This window comes from Alexandromys fortis, unplaced genomic scaffold, assembly GCF_014885135.2.
Source record: "Alexandromys fortis isolate MF-2015 unplaced genomic scaffold, M_Fortis_MF-2015_v1.1 scaffold_397, whole genome shotgun sequence".
In the NCBI taxonomy this organism is placed as follows: domain Eukaryota; kingdom Metazoa; phylum Chordata; class Mammalia; order Rodentia; family Cricetidae; genus Alexandromys; species Alexandromys fortis.
In genome coordinates, this window is record NW_026068336.1 from 307,804 (window position 1) to 328,380 (window position 20,577).

The 20,577-nt window shown below is 46.7% G+C and overlaps 1 long non-coding RNA gene across 1 annotated transcript; it reads left to right on the top strand.

The window, feature by feature from the left end:
- Positions 1–97: 97 nt before the first annotated feature.
- On the top strand, positions 98–20,076 carry LOC126495262 (uncharacterized). The gene is made up of 4 exons (XR_007590123.1): positions 98–198; positions 11,948–12,003; positions 12,222–12,335; positions 19,163–20,076. It is a non-coding gene; the product is annotated as an uncharacterized lncRNA (long non-coding RNA).
- Positions 20,077–20,577: the final 501 nt, after the last annotated feature.

The window sequence follows — 20,577 nt, forward strand, 5'->3', positions numbered from 1 at the left end:
TATAGAGCAGCGCCCGCGCGCGCCCGGCTCAGGCCCCGCCCCTCGGCGTCGCGCGCCAATGCGCCACCGGCGGGCGGAGGGGAGGGGTTGGCGGGATGGGGCGCCCCGCTGGGCGCGGGCGAGGCCATTCTGCCGACGGGGGGGAGAGCGGAGTCAACGGCGCCTCCTGCCAGGAGTTCGTCCTCTTAGCGGCGTGAGGTAAATGGTGATGTGAGTCCCTGAGCAGGCCGGGCTTTTAGTCCCTCCCGGCTTGCACGCCGGAGGAAAGACGGTCTCCCCTCTGCGGGGACATGGTACATCCCTTCCGACCGTTGCCCGCGGAGGTAGGCCGGTGCGCGCGCCCCCCAGCGGCGGCTGCGGGAATGGCGGCTGTTTTGTGCTGTGACTCTAGCCGAGGGTCTCTCACGCCACCCGCGCCGTTCCCCACCTCGTGCACCGGCGCCGCGTGGCTCTCCGCCATGTGAAGGTGGCCATGTTGGCTGGCCTGGGAGGCGGCTGTGCACGGCCCTTCATCATCCTACGCGGTTCCTTGCGGGGGACGAGAGATTCCGAGGGGCTCCGGCCCAGCTGTTAGTCATTTCTCGAATAACTTACCGCTCTGGTGAAATGGCTATAAAGCCGACTAACGGGAATGCTGTATTGTTTTTTAAACAATTGCCACTTGCCAGCTTCCCCTCCCCCCTCGCCTTGCTTCGTGGGACCCTTGGAGTCTAGAGCCTCTTGTGTCCTAAGTCTGACCTTGCTCGGCTTGGTTTTCCATGCTTCTGAGGGAAAAATGAATGTTGAATCAATCTTTTTCGGGAGAATATGGAAGGAGTGTGTGTGTGTGTGTGTGTGTGTGTGTGTGTGTGTGTGTGTGTGTTGGGGAGGGCGCTATCCAAGCCTTCAAATATGCTTTCAGTCTCTTGTCAAGGTCAAATGGCCTCGATTTCAGAACACTTTCCCTTTCAAACCTTTGCAGTTGTCTCAGTTTTTCCCATGAAAGGAATGAAAACGAAACAGTGAAATAAAACATACGCCAACAAAGAGTGGAGTCGGGAGCTGACTGCAGGCAGAGAGCCACTGTGAGACCAGTGTCACACTCTGCTGGACCAGCCTTAGGGCAAGCCTGGAGCTGTAATGGTGGCTGTGAGATCTATCATTTGTGAAGAACACGGCTTTTTAGAATGTTAGGGAACAGCCTGCTCCTATCATAAGGATGCTCTTGATACTGTGAAGCTGAACAACAGCCTCCAGCTGCTGGCGGCTCAGAAAATTAGGTACATTGTGAATAGCAAGGAGCCTTTCCCTGTAGGGTGTGTGCCAGTGGAAAGGTGGGAGTTTGAGAAAGGCACCGTGGGAAACAAAGGGAGCTCTTGGGCTGTGCTAGGAGCCTCAACAAAGAAGCTAGGGAAACAAGCTCATCTCCACGTCCAGGAGCACATCCCTGTGAGCAGCCTGACAAGTCACAAAAGAGACAATAGTTGGTTCTTATTTGTTGTTTTATTTTTCAAACTAGCTTCTCATGGGAAAGACTTTCATAATTTTTACTTGCTTTAGGGACTAAAGAGAGGGTTCAGCCATGAAGAATAACTCACCTCACAATGAGTAATAAAATTGCCAGCTAGTCCAAGATGCCTAGGTAGACTGGTCAGTGCATTATCTTCTGGCAGAAATAATCTATATGGAAGCCAGAAGATAATTAAAAAGTTCATTAATAGGGAGGCAGAGGAAGGGGATTGCATTCAGAGATTAGCTCATTGCATTCTGATCCTCCTTTGCGCCCGGCTCTACACCTGGCTCATCCTGCCAAGAGGATTAGACTCAGTTGTACACTATTAACTCCATCTTGCTCATAGGTCAACATAGGGGCCTTCCAGCTATGGCTTTGGTCATTCTTACAGAATAAGCAACCTCTACACCTCATCTTTAGCCTGGAAAGTTGGGTTAACAGTAGGAAATTTTTAGCACAGTGTCTAACATATAACAAGAATTTTTGTGTTTTGAAACAGGGTTTCTCTGTGTAACTGCCCTGGAACTTTGTAGACCAGGCTGGCCTTGAACTCATAGAGATCTGCCTGCCCACCCTCCCGAGTGCTGGGATTAAAAGTGTGTGCCACCACTGCCCGGCCTCTAACAGGTACTGCAAAAGCAGTGAATGATCTTTTACAGGTGTCTACTTGTTGGTGGGACAAAAGCTGACATTCTCTACATATTCTGTTTTGTTTTTTGAGACAGGGTCTCACTCTGCAGCCTGTGTTGGCCTGGAACTCACTGTGTAGCCCAGACTGGCCTAGAATTCATGACAAGCCTGCCCTGCCTCAAGAAGTTTTCTCGAGAGAGAAAACTTCAGGTGTGTTCCACCATGCTTGGCTAACGCCGAGCATACTCTCTTTAAAGATGGAGCGGGATGCTGCCTCTACTACTTCAAACCTCATCCTGTACAGCATTCCCCTCCATCGTCTCCTACTGTGAATAATCTCTTTTGCTAACAGTTCAAGTCGTCAACTGATGCATCAGAACAAGGACACATTTTCATCTTATGTTATTCACGTTGTCCGTTCCTTTCTTCTGTAAATATTTATGAGAACAACTGTTAAGATTCGCAGGTACTGACATGGAGACAGTCCTGGTTCTCTTCCTACTCCAGACTCTTAAAAATGGTGGTGCCTGGCACCCCCTTTCCGTGCCTCCCAGCTCCGCTTCTACTTCCTAGATGAAGCCTTCATTCACCTCCGAAGATTTCTCACAGGGTTCAGTCTTTACTCGTGCTGCTAAGTGCTCTTTGAAATTGCAGACTTGATGATTAGTTGATGGATGGCTCCAGTTCCCAGTTTGGTGCATAACCTCCATGGTAATAAGGTGTCTGTTTGCTGAGGCCTTGCTCTGAATGCAGCTCACAGGATGCTGGAGAGTGTCTAAAGGGGGAAAGGAACACCAAGTAGGGACATGAACCTTGGAGACCCAACCAGACCGATGGAAAGGGGCCTGCCTTGGCTTTGGGACCAGCTTTACAATTAATAAAATGGAGAGCCCTTAGCTAACAGAGAGGCACATGGCCATCCTGTTCTGGAGGGAGGATGAGATTTCTGATTTCATAATTAGTGCCCTGAGGGCAAAATAAAGCAGAAGTTATTTTTTAAAGTCATATTTAGCACTAATGAGATGTGTTGAATTTGAATTGTTATAAAGCACAGAGGGAAAATTTGAATCACTGCCCGAAGGCTCCATATTTCTCAACCCAGAGAATCTTAATGTATCAGGGAAACTGATGGAAGCTTTCAAAGACAGGGCTGGAAACTGGTGTTTGTTACCCATTCGGCAAAAAGAACAACCCAGGTCTTATGAGTCACATCAGTGTTGAATTAGGAGCGGAGGGGCTGCGTCCCCGGCACCCGGCTGCCCGCATGGCTAGCTTATGCCCGAAATAATTACACGGAAACTGTATTAAACACTGCCTGGCCCGTTATCTGTAGCCTCTTATTGGCTAGCTCTTACATATTGTTCTAACCCATTTCTAATATTCTGTGTAGCCCACAAGCTGGCTTACCAGGGAGGATCTTAACCTGCGTCTGTCTGGAGCGGGAGAATCATGGCGACTCTCTGACTCAGCTTCTTTTTCCCAGCATTCTCTTCTGTCTACTCCGCCTACCTAATTTTCTGTCCTATGAGGGCCGAGGCAGTTTCTTTATTATTAACCAATGAAAGCAACAGATAAGATACAAGACCCACCTCCATCACATCAGAGCTTCTGGGAGAGAGTTCTGGAAAGTGAGAGAAGACATTTACCTGGCACATGTACGTGTCGAGCTGGGCACTGTAATCCCAGCACTCCAGGGCTGAAGCAGGAAGATTGCTTCAGGTTCAAGGCTAACCAGTGCTACAGAACAAGAACAGATTAGGGTTCTATAGAGAAAAGAACAGATAGAATGAATATATATGATAATTATTGGATCCCTGGTTGCTGGGTTCCTCCACCAATGCAATAAACCAAATCAAACCAAATTAATAAATAGGGCAGTGCAAAGCAGAGCACTCCTGGGTGGCTAGCAGGAAGGCTGATAAGGTCTTAGATAGATGATAGGTGTGGTCCCAGGCGGCTGGGGAGTTGGAATTGCTGATGGAGGGCTTTCTCAGGGGTGGAGTCTGGAATGAGTTGGCTCCAGAGAGCTGTTGTGTGGTGTGCTGAGAGCAGGGGTCTGGAACACCCCCACCTAAGCTGGAGAATCCAAACAGTGTGTGTGTATACACATATATACACATACATACACACACACACACACATGAAATTTATTAGTGGCTTACAGGCTGTGGTCCAATGATTGCAGCCATGGCTGTCTGCTGAGGGAAAGTTCAAGAATCCAGTAGTTGTTTGGTCCATGAGGCTGGATGTCTCAGCTGGCGTTCAGTATGTGTCGGAATCCCAAAGAAGTAGTCTCTAAAGCCAGCGGAAGGGATGGACTAGTGAGGGCAAGCAGGCGAGGAGCAAGAGCTTCCTTCTTCCGTGTCCCTTATATGGGCTGCCACCAGGAGATGTGGCCCTGCAGTCAAGGAGCAAGAGCTTCCTTTTTCCATGTGCTGCCACTATACTGGCCACCACTAGAAGGGGTGACCCAGATTTAAGCTAGATCTTCCCACCTCAAATGATTGAATTGAGAAGAAAATCCCTCACGGGTGTACCTAGCATCTTGGGGTTTAGTTCATTCCAGATGTAGTCGAATTGACAATCAAGGATAGCCATCACACTGGCTCCCCAAAAGGAAAACAAAAAAGCTTGTCATGCAGCACACACTTGTCATTCCAGCACTTGGGATGAAGGTAGACAGGACGGTCGAGAGTTCCAGGCCAGCCTTCAGCCATAGTGAGCTTGAGATGAGCCTGGGCTGCAAGAGACTGTTTCAAACAAACAAACCAACCCGGCTGTTGGCTCATCACAAGGGAACAGGGTGCAAGAACAACAGTGAGTATGTGGGGATCACCAGGTGACAGACTGGGTAACTGAAGCTGAAATGCCAGAAAGCCTGAGGCTGCCAGCCTTCTGTGTAAGGACACGTCAGGGAGAAAGGAATCTATACCAGATGTCTCCAGAAGGGTGCCTGTCTTTTAGTCAGGTAGCTTCAGAAGCAAGCTAGCTCTAACAGGATCAGAAACAGGGATATAAATTCCCCCACTTATAAAATGTTTAAGTGTGTGTATTCTAGTCCAGCATTGAACCTGCTCTGCAGCCCTGGGAGGCCTTGAGCCCTGACCCTGAGTAGCTGAGATATCAGGCTTGAGCTGCCAGCCTGGCTGTTTTCTCTTAACAATTCTGTAACTTTTCCTCTAAACACAACCCAGAGATAATCTCAATCTCTCTCTCTCTCTCTCTCTCTCTCTCTCTCTCTCTCTCTCTTTCTTCTCTACCTCCCATCCACCTCCCTCCCTTCTCTCTCTCTCCTCCCTCCCCACCCACTGCCTTCTTCTCTCTGTATGTCTTTGTGCTCAGACAGACAGGGTTCTCATGTAACCCAGGCTGCCCTCACATTCCTGATCCTCTTGTTTCCACCTCCCAAGTATTGAGATCACAGGTGGGTGCCACCCTGCCTGGTTCCTCATTTTCTTTTAGAAAAATATACCAGCTAGTATTTTGTAGGGAGAAGTCTGTACTTCCTCTTGAATATGCTCTGAAATCTTCCTCTCCCCCTCTTACTTGCTTTCATCTCTGAATTCTTTCTTTGACAAGAACCTGGCAACACCAGGTATGGTTTCAATCTGGTCTCTGTTTCTGAGGTTTCTCGCTAACACCTGCAACACAGTGATGTAGAGAGGTAGGTACGAGGTAATAGACAAGAAAACTGAAGGGAAAAACTGGCGGTGGGAGCCAGGCAGTTGTGGTCTCTCACAGGCAATCCCAGTCCTTTGAGGAAGAGGTGCTGTTTGAGACCAGCCTCAGCTATAGAGAACTTGATTTTTTCAAAAATCACATTTTTAAAACATTTTGTTCCTTACCCGCTGGTAGCTGTTCTAAGCTAAAACTGGGTGCCCTTGAAATCCATATGTTCAAGCTCTCACCTAATCCCCTAGAGCCTCGGAATATACCTTTATTATTATTATTATTATGGACAATAATAACAGGGTCTTCCCTTGTAGCTTAGCCTGGTTGTGAATATATGAGCCTCCTGACTGCTTCCCAAGTGCTAGAATTACAGGCTTGTGTCATCACAGCCAACTCAGAATCAATCAATTTCTCTCCCACCCCTCCTCAACCCTCCACTCTTTTGTGTTTTTATTTATTTATTTATTGCTAGGAATGAATCCTGGGTTTGAAGCTAGGCAAACATTCTAGTACTGGTATCTATCTTTCTAATCCGATAGATAGATAGATAGATAGATAGATAGATAGATAGATACTTTTTTTTTTTTTTGAGTCAGTGTCCATAAGTTTTCCAGGCTGGCCTAGCTCTTACAATTCTCCTGCCTCAGCCTCCTGTATAACTAGATTACAGTTGTAAGCCACACAACTGGTCAGAATGTGCACTTGTAGCCCGTTGTGCTGCCCGTGTGAAATAGCCAAATTTCTACCCAACTCTACTGTTACTTCGAGGATGTCTGTTGATTATAAGTTCCTGAGCAGGTGGGATTGCCAAAACCGGTTGCATCTAAGATAGCAGCCAGAGTGACCCCCCCGTTGTTATAGTTATCTTTCTGTTGTTGTAAAGAAATATCATGACCAAAAGCAACATAAGGATGAGTTCATTTCAGCTTATGGCTCCAGGGGTTGGATGTCTGTAATGTCAAGGAAGACATGGCAGCAGGAGCAAAAAGCTGAGAGATTACATTTCTGTCACTCACAGGAAGCAGAGTGAGCAAACCAGAAGTAGGGAGATGCTATAGATCCTGCAAAGCTCATCCCAGTGAGGTGCTTCCTCCAGCAAGGCTGCACCTCCTGAAGGTTCTATAACCTCTCCAAATACCACCACCAGCTAGGGATCAAGTGTTCAAATACACGAAGCTCTCAGAGACATTTTTTGTTTAAATAACACCAGCTAGCTTCATTATAATCTCATCTGCATATTAAATGGCACTTCGTCCCTGGCACTACAGCAGTTGACAGTTACCTGATGATGACAGAAAGGAACCATCAAAGCAACAAAAAAACAGTGGTGTCAGCCAAGCGGTGGTGGCACACGCCTTTAATCCCAGCACTTGGGAGGCAGAGGAAGGCGGATCTCTGAGTTGGAGACCAGCCTGGTCTACAAGAGCTAGTTCCAGGACAGGCTCCAAAACCACAGAGAAACCCTGTCTTGAAAAACAAAAAACAAAAACAAACAACAACAACAAACCCCAAAACAAAAAAACCAGTGGTCTCTGAATTTGAGGAAAATCTCCCATTCCCAGAAGAAAACACGAATATTCTTCTCTTTCATGTTTTTCATTGTATTTGACTTCCACAACCTCTAAGGAGGTGATTTGTGAGTCTGTCTCCAGATTATCCTGCTCTTTGACCAATAATAAGACAGATATAAGATGATAGATAGATAGATAGATAGATAGATAGATAGATAGATAGATAGATAGATAGATAGGAAGAGGCAGCAGTGGCAAGAAGCTCTGGTTTGAGTTTCATCTGCTGTGACCAAAGCCTAACTCTCACCGCCCAGTGACTCATACAGGTGCGATGACACCATTTGATTGCAGTTTAGTCCAGCTGTTTGTCATTGTCTAGAACCATGGCTGTTTTAACTTGATCCATAGGCCTGAGTGTTGGGATAGGATGAGATTTTTTTCATTATCATCTGGACTTACCCCTCTCAGCCTTAGCTCTCATAGCTATCTATTGTAGGCAGAGACTGCTTGTTCTTTCCCAGCCTCCCAGACCTCCTATCCCTGGTCTTAGGCAGCTGCATGCAGCTCCCATCAGGCTGCAGCTGGACATGCCTAGTTGAAGGGTTAAGAAAACCAATGACTCTGATAACTAACAGCTTTCACAGGTTGAAGCTTGTCTACGTATTCTCTGATCACGGCGGCAATGAAGCAAAAGTGCTGGTCTGCATGCTTACACTTTAATTCCTGCCTGTAGTTTGGCAGTGCCCCTACCATGGGCTGGGGGCACTGGGCCACTTGATACGACCTTGACTGTCAGGAAGAGATGTGCTCCTCTATCAGCAAGCGGGAGTTCAGGCAGACAGTGTTGTGCACGAGCAAGACTTCTGCAGTGGTGGTTGTAGGCTTCCTCTCCTAGAGACTAAAAAGGCAGCCTCTTGGTACTCCTAGTGGATCTGCTGCTTAGCGAATTGTGGCCAAGGACTGGAGCAAAGGATTTGTTCAGATGTGGAAAATCAGACCTGCTCAGGTTTCCCTGGGAGTTTGGATGCCCTCCCCTCTGCTGTCTGGAAGAGGTCTGCTAAAATGTGGTGGATGTTTCTGTGAGATATGGACCACTTGGCAGATGGTTTCATATCACTGGCCCCGAGTAAAAGTGGCAGAAGCGCTGTGTGCTCCTGTGAGTGGCCCCTGTGTAACCCAACCCTTTTATGAGCCAAGTGCTCAGAACTCCAGCAGTGTCATAGTCACTGAGAAATTCTGCACACACTTATGATTCTCGGCAAAATGAAAGCTTCTTCCTTGCTCATCTTAATGACCTAAATACTAATACTAAAGACATTAAATGACTCATTTATTGTCAATACTGTGACATAGTAGCCCTCAGTTCAAAGTTTTGATTTAAAGTAAGTATATAACTGCCAAGTCCCTGTTTGCAAAGGAAGAGGTCGTTTAAGTGTGCAGATGACCCGTTTAGATCTAGTCTGGACTACAGAGGATGAGCCTGCAGGAGATGAGACAACCTTGTTCTTTTGCCGTGCTAATTCCTTTTCTGGGTCAGGAAATGGCCTGTAAGTTTGCCTGCGTCATCATGCAGCTCCTTCCTATGAAAAGGGAACTTGGGCTCTGTGAAAGGACTGCAGACTCCAAAACTTAAATCCCACAGGTACTGTCTCCTATGGCTAGGAAAAACAATCCAGACTACATTTAAAAAAATTACTAAACCAACAAGATGGCTCAGCAGGTAAAGGTGCTTGCCACCAAGTCTGATGACTTGAGTTCAGTTCCCAGGACCCATAGGGTGGAAGGAAAGAATGGATTCTTGTAATTGTCCCCCAACCTCCATACATGAACTGTGGCATGCACATGCCCCTCATTCAGCACAAAATAAATACAAATTTTAAAAGTAAAAACAAACTGACTGGGTATAGCCAGCACATGCCTTTAATCCCAACACTAGGAAGACAGAGGAAGAGGCAGACAAATCTCTGTGAGTTCAAGGCTAGTTGAGTCTATGTAGTGAAGCTGTCTCAAAAAAAAAAAAAAAAAAAAAAAAAAAGAAAAGAAAAGAAAGAAAAAAAGAAAGAAAGAAAGAAAGAAAGAAAGAAGCAACCTACTCACACCCCAGTGCCTATCGTCATTCCTGTGCCTTTTGCAACCAACCATGACCCTTCATGGCTGTGTCCCTTGAAACTGAGCAAACCACAGCTTCCTGACATTGGTGTGACACTTGGTCTCTGTGACTGGCACTCGGGTAGCTGGCATCTAATTAACTGGACACATCGGCCAAGGAGCTGCTGCTTCCAGAATGAAGGCTGAACTCATTTGAACTCCCCAGCTGTGGTAGAGAAGGACCCTACTCCAGCAGTCCCAAGGCAAGAGTGGAGGTGGCCGTGGCGGAGAGCAGGGGCCGGCCCTGGAGTTGCTAGCTGGGCCTTTGATGGACCTCCTCAAAGGGAGTTGGGGTGAGAGTCTTGAAATAGGGGAGCATAGCCACTTGTAAGAGGACAGATTCTGCCTCCCCCACCCTCCCTCTTACAGTGGGGGAGGGGGTGACAATTCTGGATGTTCTGCGAGCAGTGATCCTCTGAAGAGAGCTGATTGCCTTCAATTTTCATTTTACTGGGCCCCGTAATTCTTTATTACCCTTTGCTTTACGACCTGGGAGGCTTGGGCTCTGAGCTGCCAGTGTAACAGGCAGGCCGTGTANTGCCAGTGTAAACACAGCCACCCCTTCGGTAGGGGCATTTAGTAATGTCTGTCAACACTGGGGCACTTACATTTGTGATTCAGCAATTCTGCCACTGAGAGTTCGCTAAAGAAAAGCTGGCAAAATATGTCAAAATCATGTGCCTGGGTTTGTGTTAAAATTTTATTATTTATTAAGTGTGTGTGTGTGTGTGCCTGTATGACTTTGTGTGCAAGTAGATATCTATAGGAGGTAAAAAGAGGGTGTCAGATCGCCTGGAACTGGAGTCCAGGAGGCTGTGAACTGCCTAATGTGGGGATGGGGACTGAACTCAGGTCCTCTGCAGGAGCAGCAAACACACTCATCCTTGAGCCATCTCTCCAGCCCTGAAAAGAGAAGTTTTGCTTCTGCTATTGTTGTTTGGTACTTTTCTAGAATGTTTGAATTTTTTAAAATATTTATTTATTTATTTATTATGTATACAATGTTCTGTCTGTGTGTATTCCTGAAGGCCGGAAGAGGGCACCAGACCTCATTATAGATGGTTGTGAGCCACCATGTGGTTGCTGGGAATTGAACTCAGGACCTTTGGAAGAGCAGGCAATGCTCTTAACCACTGAGCCATCTCTCTAGCCCTGAATGTTTGAATTTTTTTAACTTACTTTTTGAGGCAGCGTCTCACACTATTGCTCAGGTTGGGCTGGAACTCACTTGGTAGTCCAAGCTGGACTTGGACTTGGGGCCCTCTTCCTACTGCTGCCTTTCCAGTGCTGGGATTGCGAGTATGAGCCCTGTGCCCCGTATATTTGCAGGAAATTCTGAGCATGTTCATGTGTGCACATGCTATGGGTGTGCCCATGAAGGCCCTAGCAGGATGTTGGGCACCCTTCTCTGTAAGTCTCTCTCTTCTTCCTTCAGGACAGGTCCTGCCACCGAATGTGGAATTAGGCTGGCAAGCTCCAGTGACCCTCCTGTTTCCACCCTTCACAAATCTGGGGTTAAGGAGGGCACAACCACACCCAGCTTTTTACATAGGTGTTGTTATCTAATTCAGTTCCTCATGCTTGTACAGCAAGTGTTCTTACTCACTGAGCCATTTCTTCAGCTTGAAAAAAAGGGGTTATTTTGGTTCATAATATTTAAATATATATACTATGGATATGCAAAACTATTTTAAAATAAATCTTTTGGGTCAGTGAGGTAGCTCAACAGGTAGAGATGCTTGGTACTAAACCTAAACATCTGAGGTCACCTGAAGAGCCACATGGTGGAAGGAGAAAACTGACTCCATTTGTCCTCTGATGCCCACGGAGGGGTCATGCCAAACATGCATTTTCACACACTCACAAATGAATAAATATCAGTAAAATGGATCTTTTGAAAGAAGCCAAGGAACGTAAGAGATAAATGAGAGGAAGAGGAACTTTACATTAGAGAAATGATGGCTTCTCCTGAGTGAGCTGATTGTTTTAGCTGTGTGAATGAAAGCAACGGTACATGAAGATTTGGGTGTTCTGAAGAGCAGGTCAGTGGGAGGAGGAGGAAAGGGAGCATAAGAGACTAGAATCAGGGCCTGGTGACATGAATGCAGTATAGGTTCACACAACAGAAGAAAATAGCCTACTGCCACAGGTTGTCCCATGAGCTGTATGTGTGTGCCATGGTGCACATACATACACACAACAAACAGAAAAGAGGAAGGCAATGTTGTGCCCAGCTGGATGAAGATGAGAACCAGGGAATGAAGGAGGCCTCCCAGGTGGCAGGTAGCTGAGTGGAGGGTGAGCTGCCCATGAGAGCACCCAGAAGGAAGCAAGGGGTTAGTGAAGTTAAAGGCTGGGAAAGGCTGGGGAAGAAGAAAGTGAGTTTGGTCTTGGGGGTGATGGACTGAGGTTTGAACATATCGTGGGATTTGGAGCTATTGTGGACCACTTGTTCTCTGAGCACCACAAGGCCGTTGTCCTTTTATCTTTGCAGCCAGCATTAATTCAGGACTTTCACAAGACTGGACCCAATAACTTCCCATCATGGAGGTGAGAGACTCCCAAGACCCTTTCCTTTCCTAACAATAAATAGGCAGATACCGGTTATGGGAGACAGAGATGTTTTCTTGAGTGGTGCTCCTGCTGGGAACCTAGCCTTCTGTGAGTAACCCCAGTTAAACTCATTGGTTCACCACGCTATTGAGTGGACTTGTTCCACTGTCATTAGTTCCTTATCTGAGGTGAATGGTGCTTGTTGATCTTCCCAGGGATAAGTGCACACCAGGAACTCACAGAATTCTGGATTGGAAATGGAAAAAAAAGAAAAGAAAGAATCTGATGTGGACCAGATTGCTGCTGAAGATACCACATCAGGAAAGATGGTAAGCTGGGCAGTGGTGGCGCACACCTTCAATTCCAGCACTCAGGGGCAGAGGTAGGCAGATCTCTGTAAGTTCAAGGCAGGCCTGGTCTACTAGACCAGTTGCAGGACAGATAGGGCTGTTATACAGAGAAACCCTGTCTTCGGGGGGAGGGGGGGGATGGTAGCAGAAAGCAAGTATAAGGAAAGCATGGAGATTAAAAGACTTTCTGCTCAAGGGAGATTCTGAAGTTAGCAGTTGGGTAGAGGATGAGGAAGTGGTAGTGGAACAGAGGGGAAAACCAGAAGGGAGTGGTCCCCAATGTCTGCTCTTGCAAATGCAGAGCCTGGTTATTTAAGCTTTGCTTAAACCAGTCCTCTTCTGCTTGGCCACACCTGCCCAATAAGATCTTAACTCCGAACGTTGTCTCTTGTTCTTGAAAAAGATCACTCAAATGGGCAGAGTGGCACACATTGAAAGTTCAAGGCCAGTCTGGTCAATACAGTCAGTTCCAGCCCGACCCTGGCTACATAGTGAAACCCACTGCAAAAAAAAAAAAAAAAAAAAAAAAAAACCACCAAGAAAATAGCCAGAAAGGAGCTAAGGATAGGAGTGCCTGCCTATCATGAGCAAAGCCCTGACACCATATAAACTGACCATGGGCCATTACTGAATGTAATCCCAGTAGTGGGAGGTACAGGCAGGAGGATCACGAGTTCAAGGCCACTGTCAACTATGGAGAGTTTGAGGCCTGCCTGAAATGTGTGAGACTTTTTTTTTAAAAAAAGCTACCTGGTCTCAGTGAGCAACACACAAACACACACGCACACACAGACAGAGAGAGAGAAAGAGAGAGAGAGAGAGAGAGAGAGAGAGAGAGAGAGAGAGAGAGAGATTGACATTTCCCATGCTGCTGTTAGCTTATTTTTTTGAGGGCTTTTATTCCCTAGTTAATATAAAAAATAAGGACAGCTAAAGCTGTCATCTCACTTCCATTTTCTTTGTGGACAGTTTCTTCCTCCTAAGGAGGCCCCAGGGTGAATGCCTGAGATGGCTTAGTCCTACTCTGTCTACATGCTTGGACCCAGCTAGCTCTAACAACCCTCCAGGAGACTTGCCAGATCCAGGTTATCATGGAGCCCAGGATTTGTCCTTCTTTTAATGGTGTCACATATATCTTGCATTTTCCTATTGTGGCATTAATAAGGTCATGCCACTGTCTCCTTCAGTAAGCTTGCTTTACACATGCTTTCTTTCCTTTTCTTTTTAAATTTTTTTGGGGCAAGAGTGGGTGGGCATACACGCACATGCACAAGCAGGTACTGTATACCTTTGGGGGTCACAGGACAACTTGCAGGAGGGGCTTCTTTCCTTCTACTGTGTAGATGCCATGGACTGAATTCAGGTCATCAGGCTTGGCAGCAAGCACCTTTACCCCCTAAGCCATCTTGCTGGCCCTTTTTTATTTTGAAATGGGATCTCTATGGAACTCACTATGTAGTTCATGCTGGCTTGAAACACTCCTCAATCGTATTTAGCCTCCCAAGTGCTGGGAGTACAAACATACACTCATATGCCTAGTTCTGACTGGCTTTCAGATTAATGTGATAGTTGCTAGATTCACCTGTATTGTTGCATGCAATCATGAATAGTTAATTCCCAGTTCCCCATCCCATTGTATAAATAGACCACAGTTTATTTATCCATTCATATATGATGATAAAAGTTTGGCTATTTCCCTTTGAGAACTATTGTAATGAGAGATAGTAAAAAAATCCCCAAATCTACCTGTTACAGAGGTAAAATATGGAGAACAGCTATGGAGCAGGTTGCTTCTGGAGGCACTGTTTCATTAGCCTTCACAGAGGCCCAGCAGAATGTATTTGTATGAGAAGATCAAGATCAAAGAATAATTTACCACTGTGTTTTCGAGTAGTAAGATAATTGCCAAATTTTGCATTTGTTCCTGGATACGACGTTTACAGTACTTTGTGGGGACCCTGATAACACTATTGAGGACATCAGTAGTGACACGTCTGAAGCTGCTCAATGCCATGGATGGTGGGGAACTGAAGGTGCTTGTCATGCTGATGAGAGCAAAACTGCACCAGATGTGGACCAGCTTGCTTTGATTCAGTCATTCTGTGGGGAAGGCAGCTTTCTGGTCAACCATGATGCCAGTTTTTATAGCATTTACCATGCACCAGGCCCGGCATGTGCTTTCGTTTTATTTTTGACGTAGAGTCTCACTGTGAAACCCAGACTGGCTGGGAGCTCACTATGCAGACCAGGCTGGCCTCAGCTCTAGGTAATCTTCACACCTCAGCTTTGTTTGAATAATTGAACGCCAGGTTCCTGATGAAGTCAACCATAAGACAGCAGCCTCCCAGATTTGGCTCCTTTCCCGTCTTTACACCTCACCCAGTAGAACTAGCTCCTTTCTAGAGCCTGGCCTCTTCCAGCCACTATGGGCCTGTCACTGTACACATCACAGCGAATCTGGGTCAGGGCTTACTTCAGCCTTCTCGGCACTCTTGAAGCCTGTCACTCTCCCTGTGGCTCTGTCTGCTGCTCTCTCTGTTCAGTGACTAGGAAAAGGAAGGGAAGGGAAGGCTAGATAGCATGGCGGGGGCTGTGGCACAGTAGACGTAGCCAAGAGCCCTTTGGGTTTATCCTGGTTTGTTTTTTGTTTTTGTTTGTGTCTGTTTGCATGTGTTTGGGTGTGCTTGTGAGTGCAGGTGCCCATGCGTGTATGTGTGACTTCACATGGAGGTTGGACAGCAGCATGGGTGCTCAGGACACTGTCCACCTTTCTGAGGTAGGATCTCTCACTGCTCTGGACCTGGCTACGTCAGCTGGCTGGCTACTAAACCCCAGAGACCTGCCTATTTCTGGGTCTCCAGCACGGGAATGGCAAGCATATGCCTCTCCTGGCTTCTGTTTTTCAGTGTGGTTCTGGGTACTCCACGCTCATTGTGTTCTCTCTCTTAACGCTTGCTATTGATGTTTTAGTCCTGTGAAACAGGCCCTTATGTAGTCTAGGCTGACTCTGAACTCTATGCAGATGGATTTTGAACTCCTGATCTCCTGCCTCCCCCTCTCATGTGCTGAGATCAAAGGCTTATAGCGCCACACCTAGTTCCGTTTAGGCGAGTCTGAGGCAGGAGCAGCGGGAAGTGCCCAGTGCAGGATAAAAGAGAAGACATCCTTCTCTAGATGTATCTGTCCAGTTTGTTACATCAGGCCTTACAAAGAAGAAAAACACAGACAAATCTGGGTTACTGTATGAAAAAAAAATGTGTTTCTTAGGAGAAGCAAAATGCTTGTCCTTGCAGGGTGCACTGTGCCTCTGGTCCAGGGATAAGATACTTTATCTTCCCATTGGCGCCTGACACCTAAGCTGGGTGGCAAGATCACAAAAAGAGGCAGTGACCAGAGCCAGACAAGCTGGCTGTACAGAGCTGGGCTGCTACCTCCCGCCCTGTCTGCCCACTCCTTCCAGAACCACGGTTTCCCTCCCTCCTCTTTCTTCGGGGTCCTCTAATTGTATTTTTAATTTCTGGGCAGGGACATGAGGGAATCTAAGGTTGCCAGAGCATGGTGGCATAGGGCAGGCAGATCCATGCCTCACTCTCTCTTCCCTGAGCTTCAGCTCATGTCCTTGTTTTCTTTTCTTTTACCGGACTAATCCAGACACATGCTAACCGTGTTAACCTGATAAATATCAGTAGGCCTGACCTTTCTCTCCAGGCCCTCCAGTCACCCTGACTCCCCAGCTCTGCCTCCCTTGTGCTTAAACTGGATTAGCACTCAGTGCTGTAGGCAATAGGGCCCTGCACTTGGGCTTGCTGGCAATCAAAGCAGAGATTACCTTATTTGACGTAGAGCATTTTCCACTTGAGGATAAGATTCCCCAGGGAAATCCACTGGGGCTTATACATACATGACTTTAAATTGGATTTTAAAAATAGCCTGCCAGCTGTTTGCTAGGTCATGCTTGGGTTCTTGGCCTCGATTGCTGCTGTGTCCATTTGGGGAACAGGGGCTGCCAAGACTGCAGGGCTCTAGATGCCTGGGGACTGTCCCAGGAGCCCTGGCAGTTGTTGCCATGAAACCCGCAGATCCTGGCACCAAGGTCTAAGTGTCACGCAGAGAAAATAACCACATCATTTAACCCACGTCCCCCAGAGTGCACCACAGCCCTGGGCTGCCTCTGCTCATACTGAGACTGAAAGAAGAGAAATCAAACGGAGGACTGTTCTCACCAAGAGTGGTCTTCACACATTTTGAGGATTTTTTTTCTCTCTCAAAGTTTTATATCAATTTACTTAGTAATGGGTTTCATTAAGGCATTTTCATATGTGAATAAAATGTATTTTGATCACACGAGCCCCCTTTCTCCTTCTCTGTGCCCTTCCCATGCTCACTGATCTTCTTCCTCTTCTCGGCTGCTCTTCTGCTCTCGCGGTTTTTGTGATGTGTGCGTGTGCATGTGTGTCCCAGTGAGTTTCATTAGGGCTACGGATGGGGCATGGGTAAGTGATTGTTCTTAGGAAGGAACATGGACAACTTACCAGTTGCTACACACTGAAAAAAAAATGTCTCTCCCTCACCCTATTAACTGTTGAGGATGGGTGGAACTTGGTGACTTCTCCTTGCTTCATGAGGGATTGCTGATGGGCCCTAGTTAGTGCTTGCCCTGTGTCAGCAACCACACTTGCTGAGAGTTCACAAATGCAGTAGCCATGGCCACACACTGGGGATAGTGTTCAGAAAGTCAGCCTCTTCCTCTGCTTCTTCAGCTCTTTCTGCCATGCCCTGTGTAGCATTTCCTAAGCCAAAGAAGGGGGTGATAGGAACCCCCAATTTATGGCTGAGCATTCAGTGCTCACTGAGTCCAGCATGGTGACCAGATATTCATCTTATTAACAGCTGCCCATTGCAAAAAGAAGCTTAGCTGAGAGCAGCACTAACTTATGGGTGTAAGCATAGTTATTTAGAAGATAATTTGACAGGCGTATCATGCCCGTTACCAAGCGACAGCAGTAGCTTCCTCCCTGTAGCCTATGGCCTCTGAACCATGCATTTTTGTCCAGTTTTACAATCCCAGACAAGAGTTCCTTTCCATGGAGTGGGCCTCAAATGCAATTAGAAAGCAACTGGTTACCCCACAGCAGACTTGACACCATTGCACCAGTGGGCTCCTCTCACCTAGTGGGTCCGTGCTGTGGTTCCCAGGGCCACAGCTGGATTTCAGTGTGTCCTACAGCCAGAGAGCATGCTGTGTCCTCAGCAGTGAGATCTCACCGCCTAGTGGAATATTGCACACCTTTTGTGGCTGAATATCCTCGCTCTTTGTATAAACTTCAGGTGATACATACAGGGCATCTCACCCCCTTCTAGTCTTACTCTTATCATCAGCTCACAGCTTGAATGTCCCTTTCTGGGGGAAATGAGGGAAAGAAACATATGGAGCTTCAGAGCACAGTGTGCAGTGAACGCCTGTGTTTCCAGCAGAAGGACCAGGAGCTAAAGGGATTCCTTTGCTATATCATGGCAGGTTCTAGGGCAACCTGACCTACAAGAGACTATTGTGGAATAATCTTTTTGTTCAATGTGAAGATATGCCACTCTGATTGATTTAATAAAAAGCTGAGTAGTCAATAGCAAGGCAGGATTTCCAGGCACAGAGGACGCTGGGAAAAAGAAAGGTGGAGTCACCAGCCAGATGGAGAGGCAGCTGCATGGGCAGTACAGAGTATAAGTATCTGAGCCATGTAAAACAATGTAGATTAGAAGAGAGGGGTTTATCTAAGTTATAAAAGCTAGTTAGAAACAAGCCTAAGTTTTCATAATTATATTAATTATAATCTCCTTGTCATTTGTGAGCTGACTGGTGGAACAGAAAAAGATTCACTACATATAGTACCCAACTTCTGACCATGTATATTCACTTAAGGCCTAAAAAAGCTTAAAAGAAAAGTTCGGAACATGGAATCAGACACAGCTTCCTGATGACCGCGGTCTCTTGGGTAGGCTTGGTGTATGGAGACTGCCTGCCTGCTGGAACCAGCCGCCAGCACCATGTGCCAGTGCCATGCACTAAGCCGAGCCATGCCAGCAGCTGACGTAGCAGTTTAAGATTTGTCTCACTCGCTCAGAGAATGCTGCAGATGCTCAGTAAAGACAGAGGCAAATGGAAAAAAAAAAAAAAAACTCTAAACAGGTTACAGTGTGTTTAGAAAAATGTGGGCTTAAAAAAGAAAATGGGTCTAGATGGTCATAGAAAAAAAGTAGTTTATATCATGACAAGTTCCAGGGCAACCTGAGCTACAAGAGACCCTGTTTAAAAACAAAATGAAACAAACACCCAACAACAACACCAAAATATATATAGTATAACACAATGTATAGCTAACGTTGTGGTGCAGGCCTATAACCCTAGCCAGTGAGAGGCTGAGGCAAGACGGTCTCAAGTTCAAGTCCTGTTTGAACTACAGAGCCAAGCCTGAGCAACCTGTTGAAACCTCATCTCAATAAGTAAGTAAATGGAGGTCTAGGGGTAAAGATTCCTGGAAGAGCACCTTCCTAGATGTTAATCCCCAGTAAAGAAAAAGCAGGGGGACGTGGGAAGAAACCAACCCCATTCAGGCTGTTGTGAGCTGAGGAGCAAATGAGTTAGTGCGGACTGTATGGACCACGGTAGAGTGTTCAGTAGCTGTGCATCCACCCTGCCGCTCTCCAGGCTTGACTGCCTGAGCCCTTCTGTGCTCCTCGAGCTCAGCCTTTGTTTATATTATGATCTTCTTTGTTTATCTTTATGGCTTAATGATCGCTTCCTCCATCAGACCAGGAACTTCCCAGTCTTTACAACCTAAACCATCCTGGCCTCTCAAACACTCAAGAAATGTTTGTGCCTACGATAAGCAATGAACTATCTGAAAGAAGAAATCCTAAAACCCAGCTGGGATCCAGAAACCAGACTCTCAGGCCCGCAGGTCAGTCTCTCCTTCATCTGTGTTTGCTCAGTCTGTAAACTTGGCCTTTTCATGTGGTTGGTCTGACTGTTAAACAGAGAGAGACTGATGAGTTTGGAGTTCCGGGATCATGAGGATAAAGCTTTATAATCAAGTCTTTGGCAGGGGACCTCTGTCCCTATCATGTTTTTCAAATAGTAATTCAATATTAAATGTATGCTAAAGAGGGCTATGAGGTGGATCAGAGGAGAGAGGCACTTGCAGCCAAGCCTGGCCGTCTGAATTTGATCCCTGGGACCCACGAGGTGGGAGAAGCGAACAGACTCCTGCAGTTGTCCGCCCCTTCTCACTGGAATGTGGTGCATATAAACTGTTTGTACCAGCAACAACACAAACCCGTGTAGGAAACCTCTCTTTTGCTCCACTACCAAACTCATCCATTCCCACGGAATAAAATTTAAACCTGCCTGCCAAAGCATGCAAGGCTTTTCCCCAAGTCATTTGACCCTTTACGCCCCCCCTGCAGCAGCCTGTACAAACACTTGTCACAGAAGCATTTGCCCAGTGCAAGACCCTCAGAGTCAGCCACAGAGTGGGTTTGAAATCCCCACTCAGAGACGCGGCTCTCCTTCAGTCTAGCGGGATGGCTTAGTACATAGAGGAACTTGCTACCAGGCCTGACAATCAGCATTTTATTCCCAGGATCCACATGATAGAAGGAGACAACCAATTCTTGTAAGTTGTCCTTTGACCTTTGTATACTGTAAATGTGAGTGCATGCACAAACACACGTAGATACACAGACAATAAATAGCTGCAATTAAAATAAAAAACCTGTGTCCCTGTCTTCATTACCATCTACTGTCTGCATCTGCTGTCCTGTCCTCTCCAATAAACTCCCAACACCAAGGTTCTCAGACACAGCTGGCCTATGTCAGCCCTTGCAACTTTGATTTGGGCCTCTCTCTTGCCTGGAACCCCAATTTCCCATTTTCAAGCCCCACCCACCCATTTTCTGAGGTCTACCTCTAAACCTTCAGACCTTTGACTGTCTCTTCTCAACTTTCTTCTGACCCAGAGCATAAAGCTAGCTCTGCACAGACTGCTGGGTGGGCTTTAGACCCTATAGGTCAGGAATAATGGCACCGACTTGCAACACACAGGGCCTCAGCACGCTCTGTCCAGTAACTACTGGTTTAGGATGCAATGATAAACATCGCAGTAGAAAACAACAGAGTAAGTCTCTCATTCTCTGTTTCATATTGAGCATTCCTTCCTGACCCTTC